Source organism: Rhinopithecus bieti, unplaced genomic scaffold, assembly GCF_001698545.2.
Source record: "Rhinopithecus bieti isolate Rb0 unplaced genomic scaffold, ASM169854v2 scaffold_2350, whole genome shotgun sequence".
Classification (NCBI taxonomy): Eukaryota; Metazoa; Chordata; class Mammalia; order Primates; family Cercopithecidae; genus Rhinopithecus; species Rhinopithecus bieti.
In genome coordinates, this window is record NW_016803902.1 from 405,963 (window position 1) to 413,203 (window position 7,241).

At 45.0% G+C, this 7,241-nt stretch overlaps 1 long non-coding RNA gene across 1 annotated transcript; it reads left to right on the plus strand.

Annotated features, from left to right (window-relative positions):
* Positions 1–334: 334 nt before the first annotated feature.
* On the plus strand, positions 335–5,079 carry LOC108519274 (uncharacterized). Its single transcript, XR_001882595.1, has 4 exons — positions 335–570; positions 1,640–1,728; positions 4,275–4,312; positions 4,958–5,079. It is a non-coding gene; the product is annotated as an uncharacterized LOC108519274 (long non-coding RNA).
* The last annotated feature ends 2,162 nt before the right edge of the window (positions 5,080–7,241 follow it).

The window sequence follows — 7,241 nt, forward strand, 5'->3', positions numbered from 1 at the left end:
TACCTATAATTCAGTTTGTTTTATTCACATGTCATACACCTAGCAGCAAAACACCTTTCCAAATCTCTGCCTCTGGTGTAAAGAGCCCGGCTGCCCGAGAGGCAGCTGAGTCCTAAGTCTTGGTGCTGATCTGGAGCATCAGCTATGTGCTGTAGTGCACGCCACTTAGGCTCTAGTCTAAGCCTCAGTTTTCTCATTAGTGAAATGGGGTTAACAGTAATACCTACTTCCTAGTGTTGCTGTTTACTGCGCAGCTGCTGGTCTGGGGGCAGTGTCTTTGGTATGTTTTGAGTCTGGGCCATATGACCAATGATGTCACAATGCCCTAATAGATTTCAGCTTCTCCACTAGGGAGCTGTGGATCCTTTGGAGCCAAGGACTCGAACAGACATGCGAGACCTCTACCAACTGAAGGTTTCGTGAGCACACTCCTTTGCTAAGATCTTGGTGAATAGTCTTTCACTGTGCAGTTGTATCTTAGAAATTGTTTTACGTTTGATCATGATTGTGCTTGGCTGGATGTTTTTTGTTGGACTTGCATGTTACATGGGCACGTTTCCAGAGTCGATGGTAAGTAATGGCTCTGCCTGTCAATCCCTGGTGGTCAGTCCTGGTGCTGGCTCATCTTCCTGTCTGGGTTTTCTGACCAAATGGGAAAGATAATTGAGGTCTCACCACTAACTGGAAGTCAGAATGTGATGGGAACAAAGTTAGTGTCCCAGGCTACCAGGCTACTTCCCATCCCACTAGGGATATCCCTTTTTGTTTTGTTTTGTTTTTGAGATGGAGTTTCACTCTTGTTGCCCAGGCTGGAGTGCAATGGCGCAATCTCGGCTCACCACAACCTCCTCCTCCCGGGTTCAAGCGATTCTTCTGCCTCACTCTCCCGAGTAGCTGGGATTACAGGCATGCACCACCACACCTGGCTAATTTTGTGTTTTTATTAGAAATGGGGTTTCTCCATGTTGGTCAGGCTGGTCTCAAAGTGCCAACCTCAGGTGATCCACCCACCTTGGCCTCCCAAAGTGTTGGGATTACAGGCGTGAGCCACAATGCCCAGCTGGGGACATACTTTTTTTTTTTTTGAGATGGAGTCTTGCTCTGTTGCCCAGGCTGGAGTGCAGTGGCATGATCTCGGCTCACTGCAAGCTCCGCCTCCTGGGTTCACGCCATTCTCCTGCCTCAGCCTCCCGAGTAGCTGGGACTACAGGCGCCACCACCATGCCCGGCTAATTTTTTGTATTTTTAGTAGACACGGGGTTTCACCGTGTTAGCCAGGATGGTCTCGATATCCTGACCTCATGATACGCCCTCCTTGGCCTCCCAAAGTACTGGGATTACCAGGGTGAGCAACTGCGCCCGGCCGGGACATCCTTTTAAGTCTTTCCTCCCCCCCCCCCCCGTCTTGCTTATATAGCTGCACTTGTTTCAAAGCACTATGGAATTTGCAAGGGGTCTGCTGGAGACCATATTTGACTTGTGGGTTTCAGGCCAAGTGGATCAGTGGTTGTTGGTAGGAAGGGGGACGGTAGGGATTGGTGGGGACTTTTAGTAGCCCTTCTAGTCCCACACAGAGGCAGTTACCCTCTGGGCCAGTGAGTAGAGCCATCTCTGCCCTCAAATTTTCTTTCTGATTCAGCCTCCAACTCTGAAGTGGCAGGAAAGGTGGCCTGTTCAGGAGAGCAAGACACAACTGAAGAGGCAGGCTTTAGATGAAGATCTGCCGCAGTAAGTGGGTGGTCAGGTCTGCTGGGCTGGATTCCTCCCTTTCCAAAGTACTTGGTAGAACCCTGAAATCTCAGTGGAGAGTGTTTATTCCTCTGGAAAATATAACAAACTGTGGAAGGGGAAATGATTTGGTGAGTACAGCTGAGGACAGCAGGCCAAAGTTGTCTATTAATAACCATGTCTCATAGGTGTTGTTTTGAAGACTGTTCCCATCTATTATTTTTCTTCTCACAACACTGTAATATATTATACTATTAATAGCATTCTTTTTTTTTTTTTCCTAAGACAGGTCTTGCTCTGTCATCCAGGCTGGAGTGAGGTGCAGGCAGTCTTCCCACCACAGCTTCCTGAGTAGCTGATCCTCAGGGCACATGCCACCATGCCTGGCTAATTGTTTTTTTTTTTTTTTGAGACGGAGTCTCACTCTGTCACCCAGGCTGGAGTGCAGTGGCATGATCTCAGCTCACTGCAAACTCCACCTCCTGGGTTCACGCCATTCTCCTGCCTCAGCCTCCCGAGTAGCTGGGACTGCAGGAGCCCTGGCTAATTTTTAAAAAAAATTTTTGTAGAGACAGGGTCTCACTATGTTGCCCAGGCTGGTCTTGAACTCCAGGACTCAAGTGATCCTCCTGCCTTGGCCTCCCAGAGTGCTGGGATTGCAGGCATGAGCCACCATGCCTTGCCAGGACCAGCATTTTAATATCCCTTTTGGCAGGTCCTGAAACTGGAGTTAACATTGAACTTGAGTTTAGGTCCTAACTTTGCGACTAGCTGTGTGACCTTGGGAAAGTTTAATTACTTTCTTTGAACCTCAGTTTCAAAGTTTCTTCTGTACAACAGGAGATATCTGAATATCTTGCTATTTTTGTGACAATTATATTTGGGAATTAATGTAAAGCATTTAATGCAAAGCTAAAAAACTAGCATTTAGTAAAATACTAACTTAACAACAAGCAAATAATGAACCAGTCAACAAAGATTAACTGGTGATAGTGACCTCAATTATTTACCTGAGGCCACACACAGTAGCTCTTTGGTAAAGGTGGGATGCGAGCACAGATCTCTGTCTCTGGACTTAATAGCCTCCCATACTCATTCCACTAGACCAACCTGCCTACAGGAAACACTAATGGCAGTATCCTTTTTAGCAGACCATCTCCTGGGTTTCTTACATTTCACCCCATTTCATTCAGACCTGATTTTTTTTTCAGAGCTGTTCCTATTGTTAGAGAAACTTAACTTGGAGAGTTTTAATAATATACTGATTACAGAAGCAGAAGGTTTTTTGGAAGCTACTCCAGAAATTAGGGGTGTTCAGCCCCAGCCCCAGGTATAGTAAGAGCAGGACATGATGGCTGGGGTTTTTTTTATCTCCATCTGCCCCAGGACTTCTGTGAACGCATTAGCCCAAAGCAGTCAGAACTTTGTGGCAGTCCTGACCAGACCACTTAAACTATTCTGTGCCTCAGTTTCTCCAGCTGCAAAATGAGTAAAACAGCCCATCTTCCTTCTCTTTCCTTCTCAGGAAAATTGTAAATAGGCTCATCCTACATGATGGAGAGTTTAACTGTACCATTTTATAAAATGCAAGATTTCTTTTTTGAACAGCGTAACGATAGCATATGAAGTTATTTGCTCATGGCATACCTAGCCAGCTAATTCTCTTAATGAACCCAGGCTTTTTTTCTTTTGCATAGCACCTGATTGCACAAAGCCAATAGTTAAACATTTTGGCAGGTGACGAGTTAATGAGTATGATGCCAGCTAGGTCCAAATCACAGACATACCAGAGCACAGGGCCCTTTTGATTAATTTTCTTTAACCCAACACATCTAGCATCCTGGACAACCATCCCATAGGTGCTCATGCTGACTGGATTGCCGAGGTTACAGGAGCTGATGTCATAATTGGTGTCTGAGCTCTGCCCCACTAAAAGGCCATGAGGAGCCACTTCAATTCAGATTAGGCCACAAAGCTCCTTAGTGAGGAGCTGCCATGCTGGGCCATCCACCATCTGGTGTCTAACAAAGACAGCCCAATTCCTAGGACTCAGGAATAGAACACTGCACCTTCCAGAAGCACTTGTTTCTTCTTGGGCACATCACTAGCTGAGAAAGAAGCCTCGTGATGATTGTTGTCTTATGGATGCTTCTCATTGCAGGAACCATGTGGAAGGGATATAAATATCCCCAGGAGGGGTAAGTGTACCTTCAACTTTGTTCTCTGTTCCTACTTTGAAATGTATTCCTGCCCCAGAAATAAACTAAGCATGAAAATCCAACTCTAGTAACATTAGAAGCAAATACTTTTATTATATTTTAAAGTTACTGTAGCGGTTAGGAGAGTTCCCATTTTGTCTCACGTGATAGCGGTTGGGAGAGTTCCCATTTTGTTTCACGTGATAGCGGTTGGGAGAGGTCCCATTTTGTNGGACTCAGGAATAGAACACTGCACCTTCCAGAAGCACTTGTTTCTTCTTGGGCACATCACTAGCTGAGAAAGAAGCCTCGTGATGATTGTTGTCTTATGGATGCTTCTCATTGCAGGAACCATGTGGAAGGGATATAAATATCCCCCAGGAGGGGTAAGTGTACCTTCAACTTTGTTCTCTGTTCCTACTTTGAAATGTATTCCTGCCCCCAGAAATAAACTAAGCATGAAAATCCAACTCTAGTAACATTAGAAGCAAATACTTTTATTATATTTTTAAAGTTACTGTAGCGGTTAGGAGAGTTCCCATTTTGTCTCACGTGATAGCGGTTGGGAGAGTTCCCATTTTGTTTCACGTGATAGCGGTTGGGAGAGTTCCCATTTTGTTTCACATAATCTTTAAGGCCCAGAGTCAAAGCTTTCTGAGTTGGGCGGCCTTGTTTCTGTTGTGCTAATGGACATTTTGTATGCCCAGTCTTTGATGCCATTTCCTAAGGATCAGTCCACTTCAGAAATCCAAACTTCTGTCTTCCACAAGTAAACACTAGTCTGTAAAAGGGATCTGGTGGCAGATGTCTCTTTCCTCTCTCCTCCTGTTAGACCTTGGAATTTCTGTCTTTTCTCTGCCTCTTGTCAGCTCCCCAGTGCTAAGCTCCCCTTGCATCCAGGGTCAGAGGCATTATGTGAGACAGAATTGGAGGTAGCCTCCCCTGCCAGTCCTTGCCTGGGAGGCCAAATGCCTCAGCCCCACACTAGAAACCACTAGGCCCACATGACACACTTCCTTTTCTCCCCACAGACCCCAGTGGAAGTAAGCAAGGATGATCCTGGTGAAGTAATGCAGCTCTGAAGCTCACCTGACCAGCTGTACAGTTCTTGTTGTTGGTTTCGCATAAAGTAATTGCACATTATTTTGTCATATTTTATGTTAAGAAGTTACTGCACTTTTTAAGATGCATGAAGGCTTGGTATTCTGTTAGCTTGTAACAGGGAGACAGAGGGTGGGGAAGTAGTTGAGTGAATGGGAGACAATTGGGTCCTTCTGCTACATAGTCTCTAAGACTGGCATTAAGATACGTAGTTCGGCCCAGCACAATGGCTCACGCATGTAATCGCAGCACTTTGAGAGGTCAAGGCAGGTGGATCATCTAGGGCCAGGAGTTCAAGACCAGCCTGGCCAACATGGTGAAACCCCATCTTTACTAAAAATACAAAAAATTAGCTAGGGCGTGGTGTGGTGGTACATGTCTGTAGTCCCAGCTACTCGGGAGGCAGCAGTTGCAGTGAGCTGAGATCGGGCCACTGCACTCCAGCCTGGGCAACAGACTCAGTCTCAAAAGAAAAAAAAAGAACCCTAAGCTTATACCATGTGGAGTAAGGACCTCATTTTTAATATTAGGGTTAGATACTAAAGTATAATTATCCTAATCCTTAAAATAACCTTCCGAAGCTATCAGCCTCATCTTACAAAATGGCAAAAATGAAGTTGAGGGACATATGTATCTTGCCAACACACACAGCCCTGGGCTGCAGAGTCAAGATTAAGATCCAGGCCTTCTGCCTTCATACTTTCATGTGCCAAGGAAAAAAGCCAGATAAGACTGGGATATCCAAGATCTTGCTGTTTAAATGTTCCCCTCACCTGAATACCCAAGAAGTTAGGCCGGGGGTGGTGGCTCACACCTGTAATCCCAGCACTTTGGGAGGCCGAGGCAGGCATATTACTTGAGGTCAGGAGTTCAAGACCTGCCTGGCCAACATGGTGAAACCCCATCTATACTAAAAATACAAAAATTTGCCAGGTGTGGTGGCGGGCACCTGTAATCCCAGCTACTTGGGAGGCTGAGGCAGAATTGTTTGAACCCAGGAGGTTGAGGTTACGGTGAGCCGAGATTGCGCCACTGCACTCCAGCCTGGGTGACAAAGCAAGACCTTGTGTCAAAAAAAAAAAAAAAAAAAAAGAAAAGAAAAAAAGAAAACCCAGGAAGTTGCCTGATAATTCTTTTTCATGACTACTGAAAAGATGGGAGCCTGAGAGAGACCTAACAGGAGTAAATACTTTAAAAACAAATTGTATGGAACTGTACCCATTCTGAGGATGACCGATACAGTTCCAATATTCTAAAGAAGTATACCTTTTCCAACAAAGCAGATCTTTTGTTTACATAGAAAACATTTTGTTATTTTGGAAGTTTGCTTAACTATTTGTAAGTGGCTTTTTGCAATGAATGGATTACCTTTTTTTAATGGAAAGAAAATAAATTCAAAATCTATAAGCAAAACTTTAGTAATTTCTGACTCTAGGTTTCTAGCATCTTCTATTGCTTATGTGATTTAGACTCAACACTTTCCAGTGAGTTAAGTACTTACATCCTCTGGCTATATAGCTGTGCCCATTTGCCTCATAATACATTTTTTTTTGAGACAGTCTCATTCTGTCACCCAGGATAGAGTGCAGAGGTACAATCTTGGCTCACTGCAACCCCCACCTCCCAGGTTCAAGTGATTCTCATGCCTCAGCCCCCTGAATAGCAGGGATTACAACGCACACCACATTTTTGTATTTTTAGTAGAGACGGGGTTTTGCCATGTTGACCAGGCTGGTCTCAAACTCCCAACCTCAAGTGATCCACCTGCTTCTACCTCCCAAAGTGCTGCGATTACAGGTATAAGCCACTGTGCCCAGCCTGCCTCATGTACATTTCTAAGGACTCCTCTTCTCAGCCATCTCAAGCTGTTTTTATCGTAAGAGACAGGACCCGGCTCATTTTGACAAGAGGAACCATATATCCAGCTGTGTCCTCCCTCCATTTGAGTAAAATTCCATAACTTGAGCCACTAAAATAGATTCCATTCCTCTGACCACCTAACAGTTCTCCTAACATGGGTGTCAGACAGCAGAACAGTTCTTTAAGCTGGTAGGGGGAGAGAAGCACTATCATGTTAGAGCAGACATGAATGTGTAAGGGAGAATAAGCAGAGGAGTGTGTGCAAGAGGCAAACCCTGTCTCTGAAGTATGACGAGTATACCGAGGTTTCTAGCTGGAAAAATGTTCAGGGTGATGAGTTAAAGAATATCTCAA